Source organism: Cheilinus undulatus, linkage group 10, assembly GCF_018320785.1.
Source record: "Cheilinus undulatus linkage group 10, ASM1832078v1, whole genome shotgun sequence".
NCBI lineage: Eukaryota > Metazoa > Chordata > Actinopteri > Labriformes > Labridae > Cheilinus > Cheilinus undulatus.
The window spans coordinates 35,427,275-35,443,610 of NC_054874.1; the positions used below are offsets into that span (position 1 = coordinate 35,427,275).

At 37.7% G+C, this 16,336-nt stretch overlaps 1 protein-coding gene across 8 annotated transcripts in view; it reads left to right on the top strand.

The window, feature by feature from the left end:
* The first annotated feature begins 3,112 nt into the window (after positions 1-3,112).
* Positions 3,113-16,336, top strand: part of si:dkey-237h12.3 (teneurin-3) — a 305,241-nt gene continuing 292,017 nt past the window's right edge. For 2 of the 8 annotated variants that reach the window (XM_041797159.1, XM_041797167.1), the window contains exons 1-4: positions 3,113-3,201; positions 4,433-4,539; positions 4,631-4,703; positions 15,164-15,694. The gene's annotated coding sequence lies outside the window, so the exon portion shown is untranslated. Of the gene's footprint in view, positions 3,202-3,279; positions 3,473-4,432; positions 4,540-4,630; positions 4,704-14,977; positions 15,042-15,163; positions 15,695-16,129; positions 16,218-16,336 lie in introns of those variants that run through there. The other 6 variants (XM_041797163.1, XM_041797160.1, XM_041797164.1 and 3 more) reach the window with 6 other exon arrangements.

Below are 16,336 nucleotides of genomic sequence, written 5' to 3' on the forward strand. Positions count from 1 at the left end.
CTCTTCATTTGGTACCAGTTTGGCTTTTAAATGTGGATTCAATAACGACAAAGGATTGAGGAAAGGAACTGGCACTTAAAGAGGAGCGAGCTGCCATGGCTCACATTAAAGAGCCTTATGCAGTACAAGCTTGTTGATGAATGACTCATCATCAGTCAGTTATTTACCCCACAAGGTTTATTTGGTTGATAGTATATCACTATTTTAATTAAAAGCATGTTTATGACAAAATGTGCTTTTTGTATGTTAAGGGGGCTCAGCCAGCCTCTTAGCTAAGGACAAGACTCTTCCAGACTCTTGTCTTCATTCATCTTGGTCTGCAGGACTGAGTAATACTGATCACCACCATTCCAGGTAAATCTATTGAGCTGTGGTAAAAATCACCTTTTTTTGTAAAGTGAAGGGATTATATTTGAAGTATGTGGAAATTTGATGACGATAACTGCAGGTCCATTAAGAGCAGGTACAAACTTTCCTCCGTCTCTATGCTTTCCTAATGGCTGACCCCACTTCCTGACCCTGGATGGACATGCTGTATCATGTGATTTCAAACAACTTATTTCCTTCATCCATATTCTTATATGAAACATGAAAGATAAACCATGTAATTTAACTATTTGTCCTCTGGACTCATATGAAAAAAATGTTTGTGTTTGGTAGATTATTTCTTTGTTGTAACAATGCTTATTGGCAATAAATCTTATACCATTGGAAAGCCTGTTTATTACCCTTTTAAATGGTGCCACATTTGTAAGGAACATGCAGTAGTGGGATGAGCAGCAGAGCTGAGTTTGTGGGTTGCGCCCATGAAAAACTTGCCAAATCAGTGCAGGAAACACTGCAAACACAGGAGGATACAAAGACAAGGAATACAAGGAACACAACACAGGAAGGGAATCTTAAACACAGGAAGGGACAAGGCTTAAAAAAACAACACACTAGAAATAAACAATAAATAATGAAACATAAAAGGTAATCGACTAAACAACTCTAGAACCATGATATAACATAGAGCACACAATCGACAGAAACACAAGGGCAACAGGTAACACCAAAGAAACTGAAAAGCTAAACAAAATCAAAATCTGGATAATGACACTATCGTTCAGGATTTAAAAATTAGACCCCCATATAGCTGGAATGGGATGATCCCTTTTTCATGAACAGGTGTTACATTTTAAGAAGGGCAGTGGTATGAGAATTTTTAGACAGATCATCAAATATTCTACTGTTTCAGTCAATCAAAATCATTCATCATCGTTTTTATATACAAGCTGAGGGACAACCCTCAATTTCAGTGGTGCTGAGGTAAAAAAAAAAAGAATGAAAACTTTAGCTGGATAAAATAATCAATGAGACAATCAAATGTTTGAGCATTAATAAAGAAAAGAGAGCATAACACAGCCAGAACAAAGAAAACATCAAAACTAAAGACAATTATAATTAATAGATTTTGAAATTAAAAGCTGAATTTGTCTCAGTGGTGTCTCTGTTCATGTTCCTGTAGGTTTAAATTGTTTCTGGAGCAAATTCAGAGAATTTGTTGCTCAGTAAAGTAAAAGCAGAATCTCCAAACTATGTGGGATTTTTATGGCTCTAGCAGGATTAGCCATGACTAGGAGCATTGAAAATGTTCAAGGGGTTAGCTAATTAGTTAAGTTCAAAGATAATGAAAGTGCGATCAGAACTCTAACACTCATTTATATACTTATTATTTTCTCTCTTTTCTTCTATTAAGCATCAGTGGTAATTTAAGAAAGTCATCCAGATTTGGATTTTTACAATACACAAAATATTGGACAGTTTTACATATAATAATAATAATAATAATAATATAATATTATTAATAATAATAATCATTTTAATTGTAATAATAATAATAATAATAATAATAATATCTAATATTGGACCTTGATGGACAGCAGATAAGTCAAGGGAGAGACAGAGAGAGGGTAATGAACCCAGGCTGCTCACAGACATAACTGCCAGACAAACAGTACCTTGTACATTCAACAGCCCAAAAATGATTTTCTGTCTTTACTGTACTATCACAGAAATCAAAGAGCAAAACAGCTTTTTTCTGATAATAGTTATAATTGGACAAATGAAGGAATTTGGTTTGTTCAAAAACTAATTTCAGGATATTTTCAAGATATTTTCATTAATTAAAAAAATTAAGCATAGTTGGATTTAAAAAACAGCTCAAATATCATATATATCATGACATCACTAAATTTGGCAGGTCAAACTGTTACCAAATGAAGAGTTGCTTTCGAGCCAAAAGAGAAGGCACTTCCTGCTGAGCTGAGCCAGATGATCCAGATGACTAAAAAGAGATGGAATTCCCATGACTAAAACTACTGATGTTAATGTTTGTAATGTTCAGATAGCATAGTTCTGACAACACTTAACTGAAAAACAACATTTAACTGAAAAAATGTAAGACTGATATGAAACGCAAGACAAGATAGTTACAGTAAAGAAATGTAACATAATACTTTTTTTAATCAGGCTGCATATCAGTCTTGCATTTCTTGTTTCACTGTTTGATGTAAAACACCAGTTTGCCTTTTGCTATCTGCTGTACCATTTGACTCAGGACACCTTTTACTGTATATGCATTTATTGTTATGTTTAACACTGGGGTATGAGTTTTTCCAAAACTAACATTAACAACAATATTTTTGGATAGTGATACTATTGATGTTGGAATTTTAATTTTCTTGTTATTGGTACCCAGAATGCTACTGGTACCCGTTTCTTGTTATTGGTACCCAGAATGGTTATGAAGAGCACTAAACACTTAAAGTAATGCCGCCTATGACAAATTAACAGAGCAACAATTACAAGCGCACTGAATAAACATATTAAAAAATACAAACAAATAAGGGAAGAAAACATATTAAGATATGTGTAAATAACATGCTTATTTTATATGTTTTGGTCTATTCTAACCACTTCCACCCCAATCCTAGAAAATCATTGAATTGCCCCCCACCACCATCTTCATGACATTGTAAACATGTAATCGTGCTCATTGTAGAGTCAAAACAATGCATTCAAAGGTTTTTAAAGATTGCCCTGCCCCCTCCAGGGCTTTGAGTCAGTCCAACTCCCCTCCCTTCTCCCTGCAGTTGGTTTCATCCAAAAGTTGCGTCGTCAGCTATGGTCATCAGGCGCGGATTCAGACGCGGATGGCAGGTAGTAGAGAGTAACTGAAGCGACTTTAGAGCATCTTAAGAGCAGCAACACTTTGAAAAACTTGTTAACATGAAATGTAATTTAATTCAGCACCTGATGAAGACATTCATTCGCCCTAATTCGAGTTGTTTCGCCCTCTGCCTCGCTAGCTAAAGTTAGTTGTGACTTGCTAATAGTCGTCACCAGCTGTCTGTTAATTAACCCAGTTCAGAGCTGAGGGAATCTGAGAACGAACACACCAACTTTATTAACAGCATATCAGAGGAAAAAGGTGGTAAACCATTAAATTCTACGGGATAGATAATGCTTAGCGAAATATTTTTCACCTGAGAAAAAGGGCAAAATGGTCTCGCTACACAGGTTGATAATACAGGAGGTACTTTGCCATTGTTAGTGAGATAATGACAAGGGATATAACGTCATAGAAATGCTATTTTAGAGGTGGATAAAGGGCCTGCGATAATTCCCACAATATACTCATTGTATGTGTTTGTATGAACACAAAATGTATAAAATACGGTCCTGCATTCAAAACTGTATGGATGCAGTTGCATGGTATTATTAAAGTGGTACACTTTCACTTCCAAGTAAAACTCTCCCTTTGCAGAACGTCTTAAAATGTCTTGTAATATTGCACTGCAATAATTTATGCATCAATGTAGTCATTTATTGTTCTGGTAAACTGTTTTAAACTGTTTAGTATAGCTAGTAGATTACCCCAGTCTGTTAAAGTCTACCTTTATGAAATAGTCGCTGTATATTTTATAAAAGTTTATAATAAAAATTGCTGTAATGTAGTTTCAAAAAGAAGGGAAGAAATGATCTGTCAAGTAAGTGTTCAGCAGGCTTTACTACCTCCAACAAGGAGGTTATGTGATTGGCAGGGTTTTTTAGTTTGTTTGTTAGCAACATAACTTAAAAAGTTATGGACGGATTTTGATTAAATTTTCAGGAAATGTCAGAAATGGCACAAGGAAGAGCTGATTAGATTTTAGGGGGTGATCTGGATCACCGTCTGGATCCAGGAATTTTTTAAAGGATTCTTTACTATTGGGAGATAGGGCTAATGGCAGAGGTCTGTGCTCGCCGAGTGCTTTTCTAGTTAAATTCTGGATTGCAGCAAAACATTACAGTTACATTTTTCAGATAAATCTTATATCAGTTAGTTAGCCTTGTTTCTTTCCTGTTAGTGTAAATTACCCGTAATAACTTTGTGTGCATGTCTGTCTAGATGTGTTTGTGTGTGTTTGTCTATTTGACAGTCAGACGGTTCAGTCAAAATGGCCAAGCAAGGAAGAGGAGACATTTGATCATTTATTCTGTGCAACAAAATGCCAAGTAAGTGGAGCGAAACCAGCAGTTGTATAAGAACATTTTTATAAGAAATGAATGAAGCTCATATGATAATGTTTTATAATATTTTCATCAGGAAAAGGCAACAAGAGAGAGCAAAGCTGGTCACAAAGAGGCAGGGACAGTTAGACAACTCCATAGAGTCTCAGGTAAGTCAAATTAGCGTTTGACACTAATTCAATAGATTTTTAAAAACATTAAAATCAACATAGAATAGCAAGATAAATCTTTTAATGAACTACATCATTGGATTAAGAACAGTAAAACCTACATGTGAAAAGGGGAAATATTCTTGTTTAGGGCTATAAATGCCAATTATGTAAAGCAGAAAGCGCTGCGCTTTATGAGAAAATACATGAGAAATTAAAGGAGCTAAATTTGTCTGTGGAAAATTAATTACTCTCAGCAGATATCTTTGTTGTAACAAGACTGATCTAGCAAAGCATTTTTGTGTTTGTGTGCTGTGAAATTTCACTGCCGCACTACGAGGATGATGATGTGGAGGAGGATTGAGTGATGAATTACTATCATGCATGATAAACAAATGTTAACCATCATAATGACAAAAAAACCCTGAAAAACAGTAAATGTGCAGTACTGTCTTTGTTGTAGAGACAGCTTTATTGTGCAGTAAATCACTTCACTTCAGTGTTTTTGGAGTTTCCTGTGGTCTCATGTGCACAGATTGTTTTCAAAGTGTTGCCGTCTGAACGTGGAACAATTTGAAAATGAAAAAGGAAAACAAAGCAGAATGTTGTCATGTAAACAAGGCCTGAGAAGGGGTTGTCAGATGCCTTATAAAAACATGTCATTTGTAAAAAATTATGCTGAAATCAAATTAATGTTTAACAAAAACCTTAAAATTAAGTCTGTTCATAACTATTCTTGACTGTGCATTGTGTTCAACTACACCTCAACCATCTTCAGGTACTGTGGGGGTCCCAGGTCTCTTGCACCTTTATTTTGGGGGTCATGGGCTGAAAAAGTTGAGAACCCCTGCTGTAAGTCATTACATCAGCATTATAACATTTTTAATGTGATCAAGAACATCTGTTTATATTGTGTTTTAATGACTCCGTCTTTACATTATGTCAGGATTAACCACTGACAAAACAGAAAAAATTATAATAAATATTACAACATAATAAATAAATATTTTGTATCTACTAACCCTTACCCTAATACTTAATTTGAAAATGAAAAAATGTATGAAGTAATAATTAAAATCATTACAAATTTTTTTTTATAAATTTCATTCAATTACTAGAAACTGTAGCCACAATACTTAATTGATGATGAACTGAGTGCTAATGTTTAAATATTATTGCAAAAGCAGTTGTTGTACAGTGTCACCACTTTGTATTTCTTAACTTTTGATAGAGAAAAATATAAAATAGATTAATGTTACTGTTAATAAAATATATAATCAAAAAGCAGCTCATGTATTAGTCGACCTTTACTATGTTTAAAGTAACACACCAGTCTGCTCTTGTCTTTAAAACTTGACTCATATTTTTGTTTTATTTCGCCCAGTTTTGATTCCATTCCTTCAATTCTAGCAAACAAAAGAAGATTAGATGTGTAGTACAGGCAGTGAAGGAGTTGCTTTGAACAAACAAACTCAGAAAAGATGGTAACCTACAGGAGTCAAAATTCATTATCAGGATGTTTGTGATAATAGTAAGTCAAAAAGAATAGCAACAGCATCTCTGACTGACATCAGCAGCTGTTCAGTGTCTCACTTTGTGCTTTAACATGTCTGTGATGTTTACACACTGACAGGAGGGGATGCGTGACCAGGTAAACACTTCAGTCTGAAATCTGGATCACCAACAATGTTATCCATTGCAATCTGTGAGCACAAACCAGTAAAGTTCAGGAAGTTTATCTGATGTTGCTCATTTTTATCAGGCTTTCTCTACTTTTACATTGCATGATGCAAATGAAATTATATTTTTGGATACAGCTTGTTAAAATGATACAACCTCTGTCATTTTAGTGATCAATAACATAAAAGAAAAAAAAAAACTTTAAAAAAATCTGTGTCCATTTCATAGGAAATGTGTATAGAAGAGGGTGCAATTGATCCAAAAAATTGCTGTTGTCAAGATTTTTGTGAAATTTAGTCAAGAGCAGGAGTTCGCAATTTTTAGTAATTAAAAACAAGAAATAGCCCAACATTGGACTTGCCATGGTATCAAAACAGGTAATGATATCATTTACTCTTGTTACAAAGTTTAAAGTCCTGTTATCATGGCAACCTTGGATCCTGTGTGTACCTTTATTTCAGAGAGAAAAGCCCTTTCTTTCCTCACTTTACCCAGTTTTAAAGCTTTCCTTTCATTCTCTAAACAGCACTGCTTGCTACACCATAACTCTGCTTTTGACACTTATTTAATTGCACTGAGAGAAAAATAACATCTACAACTCTTATGTTTTAAGAATACTTATCTGCACAAAGCAATGAGCCATTCTGCATCAACAAACATAATTTCAGAGTAATTTAATGCACAGACGGCATAATTAAGCATAAAAGAAATCAAATCTTTGCCCTTTTGTAAAGTATGCATGAAAAGGAAATGAACAGCTACGTTAAGAAGAATGTAGTTTCAAATGCATTCTTCTCATTTAAGACTGCATATTTTTGAAATTGTATGCCCAAGATAGAAAAGTTTTTATTCGTTCACAAATTTACCCTGATAACCATCCAAAACATCTACTCAAATACAGGATGAAAATGTAAAAAAACGAATGAAAATGAGTTGGATTACTGCCCACTGAGGTCAGAGCCTGGCCTTTCTACCAGTCTGCTCCAAACAGACTTGATGTAATTTTATAAATTAACCATTTATTTGCTATAAAGGATACATATGAACTTGTGTGCACTACTCATTCTCTATAAATGTAGGTGTTTTATCTCTGGATGCTGCCCTCTTTACTTATCCGTTAATCTGTTCAAATTAAGTGTGTGTAGTTCAAGAGGTCTCCCACTGCTGGCTTTGATTTACCACACGTCTCTTTCCTTTGATTCTGTCTGTCCATGTGAAAAACTCACAATGACACTGAGCCTGTTTGATATTTCAAAAGGTGTTTCATTTTACAGTAAGTTTTTTTTTTTTCTTTAAGTATTGAAAAACTCTGTTCCTCTCAGCAAGGGTGGATTTTTTTATTGACACCAAACGCTTTTTAAGGTTATAAAAAAAAATTCAAAGCCAAAAATGTTTTTTCTGTGTCTGAGCACAAAAGGAGCTCGGCCTTTGAGGTGGAGTGTAAAGGAAATGTATTTATGTTCAAGGTAACCCCCCCTCAATGCTGAAGATTATGCAAGAGGACATTTTTGATCTGCCTGGTAGGAGTTTTTAAAATCACCTTTCACCAGCCTGAAAATTGTGTTCTTGCTGTCAGGTTTCTCAGCTTTTCTTGCTCCCTTCTTTCTTTTTCCACTTGCTGGTGCTATAGAGACCCGCTACAATCGATAGACATGTTCAGTGGATGGCCTCAGAAGAAACACCAAGGCCCTCCTACCTCGTTTCAAAGTGTCCTCTGAGATTTGGAAGCTTGGCAGAGAGGCATCCATCTCCTCGTCCTCCTTTACTGTAGGCGACTGTGGGAGATTTTGATCCTCTATATAAATGTAACCCATCCTTTTTGTCTTGATATGCTCTTATTATTAGAAATCATTAACTTGGCTGGACCTTCACTTTCTTTGGGGCCTTATTTTTATTTTATTTTTTTTTAACTTTTCCCGCTTAGATGTTAAAGGGAATAAAGGCGCTTCCAGAAAACTCCTGACTGTATAACCTAGGGTGAAAGCTGTTTTGTCCCTTTGGAAGAGCTTCATTTCCACATGAAAAGGGAAGTACCGTCCAATCCCTTTATACACGTCCGTTTAGTTTGCCTTACACAATGCAAGAATAACAAAAGGCAATAGCCTTTACAGTGTGAGAATAATACCCCGCACATATACATCGCACAGCCATTGTTACTCTTTTTAACATACATCAAACAAGACAAGACACAGTTTGGGACGCTTCAGACCTGCTGTCTGACCCCTTGGGGACAAATTCCTGCATACACGGTGAGAGTAAGAGGAGTGTATGCATAATTTGTCAATGTTGCTTTTTGTATAATGTCCACAGGTCTCTGTGTCCCCACGGTGTGGCCCATCTGTTTTCTCCACCGATTCTAAACATGTGTAGAACATACGCAGCCGAGGAGAGATACGGCCTTTTATTCATTAATGTATGCTGTGCTCTTGGGCTTTAACACTGAAGTTTCTAGTTCATGTTTTGTGTATTCCTGCAAGCAGTAGGTAGCCATAGGAGCAACTAATAAGCCAGAATGTTCCTGCATTAATTTTAGTGACTATTTCTGACCTCAGTCTAACAAAGGCAGGGCACAACAGGATGCAGGAATCAAGCACTGCATGTTGGCACTGATAAAACTGTTAATCTATAACATGACTGTGGGCAAAGTGTTTGATTCAAAGCTTATTATTTTGTTCTTGTTGAGTCCTTGCATCTCCATCACATCCAAGTCACAGTTTTAAATCCCTTCATCACCCTTAGTATCAGTGGTTTGCTGTATACACACCTCTTATTCTGTGCTCCTGTATTTTTGAATTTGGGCTCTGGAAGTGACTGGCCTCCAATAGAGGGCATAGTTGACTGCTTGGACACACACCGTGAGAGACAGAGTCTAGGAGAAAAAAAGTGAATTCGTATCAAGGATGAAAACTAAAGAGGAGTTGTAAGGAGAGGGCATTTCAGTCAGAGCAGAATGAGCTGTTTTTACTGGTTCAAGGAAGTGAAGGACTGTTAGTCTATCATTAACCCTCTGGTGTGGCAAACTTGAAAGAACCTTTGTGCGGATGAAACGTGTGAATATGTTGCTTAGTAACTACCATCCATGTACAGTTTGTCTGAACAGCCCCCAAGAATATTACAGAAAAGGGAGAAAAGTTTGACAAGAAGTATGGCGGTGAGAGAGGAAAGGCTGGAAGTAGGAGGGGGTGTTGGCTTCAGCAGAAAAAAAGAAACCTTTTTTATGTCCTTCCTTTCTTTACCCTCTTTTTGCACGCCCTTGACTGAAGATTGAATGGCAGAGTTAGAGATAGATTGTTACGCAGTTGCCTTTCATGCAGATAATGCCATTTGATGGAGGCCAGTTTTTGATGTGCTCCGGCTATAATAGAAGAATCAAGCATCGAAGGCCAGGGCTGATTTTGCTTGGAGAAAAGCTGTCCTCAGTGATAACTTCATCACCGCATGTGGGCTAAATTCAGGAAGAGGATTTAAAAAAAACTGCCCAGTCAGAGCTGCAGTAGCCGGCCCCCCTATGGAGCCACGGGGCCTGCAGACCATAGCTTGAAGGTCTGTGATCTACCACTGGTATTGTTAGTCTTTCTCTCTTCTCTCTCCCCTCAAAATCCAAACGTCTCAGCCTCAAAATGCCTTTCTAGTGGGATTAGTGGGCTGTTGCTTTTGTAATTAATGAAACTCTGCTTTCCACGCTCTATTCTCTAAATGTTATCATTTGAAGCCTATATGAGATAGTGTCGCACATGTTTTTTCTTCAATCAAAAAGCTAATTCAAAGTATTTTTTGACTGAAAATAGCCTGAAGGCAAGTGTACTTATCTTTGCTAGTGGAGCTCATCAAGATGAAGTTTTCACCCATGCAGAATGCTAAAAAACTTTAATTCTGTCAAAGAAATCAGAAAGCAAAGGCTTTCAAAGCATGCTCATATTTAAATGTAAAGGTCAGATCCTAACACTGCATGCACAAGCTCATCTTTTTGCCATGATGGTGCTGCAGTGTTCGTTTTGGCAGCTATTTTAGATGCAGTTTTGGGGTTTTGGCAAAAATGTGTAATAGTTTTTGTCACGTTTTAGATGTTTTTGACTTTTAAAGTTCAAGTCTAGTTGATGAAACTAAACCACATTTCAATCCGGTTTTAATTTATAAAGTCTTCACTTTTTGTCAAAATATTTTTTTTCAAACATACTTATTCAGTCATTTTTTATTAATATGAATGCAACACACTAATAGACACTATCAATACTGGGTCATTATTTATATAAATACCCTTAAATACCTTCTTAACAGTATCGGTCTTTATAAATACTCAAATCTGTTAATTTCTATAATTTGGTTGTCCGATGAGACAACGGCACATTTTTTTTTCACAGCACTTGTTTAAATTGCTTGGAAAATGTGTTTTTCACCCTCTGAACAACTGTATTTATTCAAGTTTGTGATTAAAACCTGAATTTTCCTCACTTCTGTGTGACATTTGATCCCATCATAATAACATTTCTTCACCTTGCCTTGTAGTAAAATGTTATCATTCATTGTATGAAGTATGATACAGAGAGGGGTGAATTTGAATAGTGACACTTATGAACTAGAACAGTCCAGGAGTTTAGACAGGATTTTACGGATGAGTGATAAAATGAGAGAATACAACAAGGCTCTTTATACCTAAAAGATACAGGAATAGATCTGAGGATATGACTTATGGTGTGTGGGTGTGTGTGTAGTTATTTATTTATTTGTTCATTTAGTGGAATTTAACCTGAACGTGTCGCCTTGAGGTTACACACTGCTGTACAGTAGGTGGCGGTATGAACCTTTACACATTGTTTTGTGATCCTCTCTTAATCTAGAGAAGAAGATGAAGTAGTGTTTTTACTGAGCCATCCTTGAACACATTATGGTTCAAGACTTGGAGGTAAAAGCAGGAGAGAATAATAAGGTTGACAAGGCTAAGGTTAGGACACTGTGCGTTAAACAAAACACTTAAATTGATAGGGAAGCATGAAACTAGCGTGTGTTAGAAATGTCTGGGAGAGGAGTCTGGAGAACATGTGAGTCTGAGGTGTAGGAGGTATGAGCACAACAGGAGGTGATGAAGTGTAAGCTGAGTGAAGTAGAGGTGAAGGAAAATACACTTAAAGGGTTACTGAATGTGTGTGTGGGGGGGGGGGGGGGGGGGCCCCGGAAAAGTTACTGTTAGAGTATCTGAGGAACACAGGATAAGAGGAAGGGTGGGGTGTCAGGGGATGAAGGAGAATGAGGAAAAGGTGGCATTAGTGTGAGTTTGATTACATATGTGTTTTGGTTACTTTTGGTTGTAATGTTTCTAGGGAAGGATGTATATTTGTTTTTATTAACTCCATTGTCAGAGCCAAAACTCCACAATGAAAGGGGGCAGTAATGCATCAAAGTGATGGATACCAACTGCTGTAAAACAGGAAGAAGAAGAACACATCACAATGTTACTGTACTGTACCTGGTTTAGTTTCAAAACTAGTTTCAACCTGTCAGTTTTAATACAAATTTCAACACTGGATTGTTATTTTTTGATAAGAGGGAATTATTATAGAGTTTGGGAGCATTTACCACAGTGTTCTGAGTAAAAATGAGAAGGATGAGAGTACAGCAGCATAGCAGCTAATGTTCTGTATCTGCATGCCAGCAGCCTTGTTTAGTTTGATACAAACATCCCATACATATGCTAAAGAAGTGAAATCTGGCTAACAGTTTGTGTGGTCTGTTACACTGCTCTGCTAGACAACAGAGACACTAAACATGTGCTCCTCCTCCTCTCCTTCCTCTTCCTATGCTCACAGAGCAGAAATATAGATTTTAAATGTCCAACAGTCCAGAGCTGACATTTTAATCTTGTCACTGTAATGAAAGCTAAACATAGTTTGTTTTTTTTCTCTTTTCTATTTAATCAAAGTTTTTTTTTGTTTTGTTTTGTTTTTTTTTAGCTTTTTTTCTTCATTAAGCAACATTTTGCAGACAATATTAACACTGTTGTGTTGCCAACTGTTAAATAACTGCTTCCTGTATCACATTAGACCTAAATCAAGTTAGAGTCAGGTTGTAGTTAGATGCACTTAATTCTTAGAGACAAAACAGTGGAGGGAGAGTCTAGGGAGAGAGAGAGAGTGCAGGAAAAGACAGGTGGGAGAGGAGCCCCATGCTGGATTCAAACCTGTGTTGCCCACAGCCTCTGTTCTGTACAGACATAACCATTAAGCTACCAGCACAAGAGCAATCATAACTTTTGCATCAAACACATGCATGCCAAGCCTTGAGGGATAATAGGCAGGAAATATGGATCAACCATGGCTGTATCCCAACCTCCTCACTCATGGACTTTGAGGCGTGTTCCCGGTAAGTGTGTGAGTGCTTAGTGCTGTCCCACTGTGAAATCATTAAGTGCTTGAGGCCGCTGGTGTGGACTTCTCAACAGCAAATTACACCCTTTCTGTTAGTCCGCAGACTTTCCTGTGGGACTTACCCAGAATTTATGGCAAACTTGTTAATATATGTGATCGTCCAGTCCCCTTGTTAACTGCTTTATTGACTGCTTTGTTGAAGTAGATTTTTAATAACCTTAAAAAGGTTCTTTCCCTCATTATTTAATGGCTCATTTTGTTTCAGGCAATGTATGACGTCACAGTAGTGTCCCATTACCCAGATTTTCTAGAATCTTAAGCAATTGTGCACTCAAGCAGTCACTGCACACCTGATGGCATTAAAGTCTTTAGGGAGGAGATTGGGATTGGCCCACGATCCCTCACACCTTAAATGTTAGCTAAACTGAAACATGTCAGGTACTTTAGCCAGCCAAAAGATCCAGTGACCTCAGTTCATAAAGCAGTTTATTTTTTAATTCAGACAGATATACTTAAACATTTCAAATACAAATAAATGTAGTGTATAGTTTTCTTCCATGGAGTTAATCAGGACTGATGCTGTGTCCATTGATGTATCCTTAATCAAGACCATTGTGAATTTTTAGGTAATAATCATGAAGCACAGGTTTCCATAAATTAACCCAATTTATTTTTTTTTTAAATTTAACCAGTAAGAATTACCAGTGAGATTAAAAATCTCATTAAGAATCTCTTTTCTTAGAGACTGAGACAGTCTGCAGAAGTTAAAAGTTCCCAACAAGCAATAAGCAGCTCTGCATGTACAATAAAAAGGAAGGCAGTGGTTCCAGCTTTTTTTCCTTTGCGACCCCCCCCCCCCCCAAGAAGGGCTGGGTAGGCCACATAAAAAAAAGAGATACATTGCTATCAGAAATTAACATCATTTTTAATGTTTTTGATGTCTAAATTCAAATCCCTTAGGGGGTCCTGGACCCTGGATTTGGAATCAGAACAGTAAGATGCACAAATACATGGCAAACAAATGTAGTTGATATAAACAATGAAATACCTGAAAAAATATTACTTAGTCATCTATTCTCCCTTCTGTAGTGTCTCTCGACCGCCCTCTGAACTGGTTTAAACCAGTCTCTCTGCTTCAATTACCATTTGTAGGCGGGGTTTGCAAAACTAAAATAAACAAAAATCAGTAAACTCAATTCAAATGCCCAGGAGTCGAGGACACCCACACAGGTGTGTTTCATCACTTTGGCTGATTAGGCCAGGAAATGTTGTAATAAGTGAAGTTATGGTGAGAGTGATAAATCTTAAGGACCAATAGAAAAGAATAAAGACAAACTTATCCACATCCAGTCCCGTGAAGAGGCCCAGTAATGGTCTCAATCACTAACACCTGTGTGCGTGTCCATAACCTTTAAGCTAAACAAGTGAATGTAAGAAATCCTAATTAATGACTGCAACTTAATGCGGTGGGGTAGCTTGGCTTTTTTGTCCACATTCTACAAGCACAGCTGCTGTCCTTGAAGCAGGCAGCCTGGGTTCAAATCAGGCCTGTGCTCCTTTACCCCATGGGGGATTTTATAACATTAGCAATTGCCTGGGGCCTTGTGCTCCAAGAGGCCTTAAGATATAGTCATTATAGTTGTGTATCAAATATAAAGTATGATTCTAAAGTTACATTTATGATGTGTGTTTTAAAAGTAAATCAGATGTAGTGAGTGACTTCATTTATTGATACTTTCAACCAATCTAATTCCTTTTTGAAACAGGTTGGCCAAACTTCTTTTATTAAGGTGCACAGTGGTATTTTACAGTGAGGAACAGCGCAAACACATTGCTCGCATTGACTTGTATGTGTGTGTGTGTGTGTTTGTTTGTATATATACACAAACACACATATGGAGCCAAACAATATTCATCCGCCTTCACAGCTCGTAGCTACTGGAAGCTGCATTTGAATCTGAATTCGTTTAAGCCGTTCCTGTTTATCTAACAGTTTAATTAACAGTTCCGATAACCCCTAGATGCTGTGAGAAATAGCGCATTTACATCAGTCTGGCATTCCTGATTTGGTTTTCTCTCTTTTGTCAAACGGAGAGGTGAGAAATTTCTGATTTGAAGGGGCCAATTATGTGGCAGCGCGCGACCACAGGTGAACGTTAATGAGCAGCCCGTGAGTACAAAAAGAGAAGAAGACGAAGCAGGAGAGGGGAAGCTGTAGCTCCCAAAAATCCTCTCACCTTTTGGTCTAGATATGTTTTTCAGCTTTAACGCCAAACTTGAGTTGATTTGCAGCCAGGTAGTAAATCATTAGGATTATTGAGTGTTTCTTCTTCTTGTAATTGAAGTAGTTTTGTTGCCACGTGCAGATGTTTTCTTGTTGTAGGGGGACACAGTTGACCCTCCTTTTTTGTCCTACAGCAGCACACAGGAGCTGATAGGCAGAGCAGATGCGACGCGGAGGAAAAGCGACGGGATGCGCAGTTTATCAGCTGACAAGTGCAGCGGACAATAGAGCAGCTGAGCGGCTGCTGAGCCTCCGCAGCCTGCATCGAGACACTTTTTGTGCGTTTTTCTAACCATCCTGCACTACTGCTTGCTGGGCGCCTGGAAACATCAGTGTGTTATAGGCTACCTCCTATGCATTGTTGGAAGTATGCGCTGAGGGGAGGACTGTGGGACGATTTGTGAGCAGAGACACACGGAGCTGCCAGCTCAAGCTCTTTCTGCTGCACAGCATCCACGCACAGTTCTACTACTGCGAGTGTATCGGTGTTTGGAGGCTTCTGTGGAAATCTACGAAGATTTACAACTGTGTCAATTTGCACGCGCTGCCATTGTAGGAAAAGCAACGCCACGCGCGCTACGCATCCTGCAAGTTTGGACTAAAAGCGCACTGCTGGAAGTTTATGCACCTCTCGTCTCGGACAGGCTCCCTGAATCTACATGCAGGTCAGTTATTGCGCCCATTTCTTGCTTCTAAATGGATGTCACCCCCGTGATTTAAATAAATGGCAGAAGCGGTGGTCCTTGTTCAATAATGGACTCTAATTTAGTCTGTACGCTCTGTTGCAATAACCCCAAGTCTCCTGACAAGACTGTGGAGCCCCCCCTTTTCCCATCAGTGTCTTGATAAAATGAATTAGATCACACTTTGATTCATACCCTGTGGATTTTTAAGCAGAATTACATCTCTAATGAGTGCAAGTGTTGAGAAAGATGGATGTAGCAGCTCCATTTTTCACGTAAAGTTTAACCTTCAGGAAGCTTATTTTGTAAAAGTTACCCAATTATGATGTCCAGGATCTTTTCAAATACCGTGTTAGAAATGGCTCATGGGAGACTAAACTCTAGCTGCTTTGTGTATCCTCATTTTTTCCCTTTCAGTGATGACAATAAGAGCTTAATCTACCTCCCAGTCTGCTTCACCCCTCACCTCAGTGTCCTTAAGACATCTGACCAGGAGCCTGACAAGGTGGGATGGCTTTGCTCCAATAAGCAAAATTATCTGCACATAAAATGTAATATAAAAGCCCTGAAAGGCTCTCTGGGGTGTAAATCACCTGCCGAGATAAACCGCTCAATCCACTAATA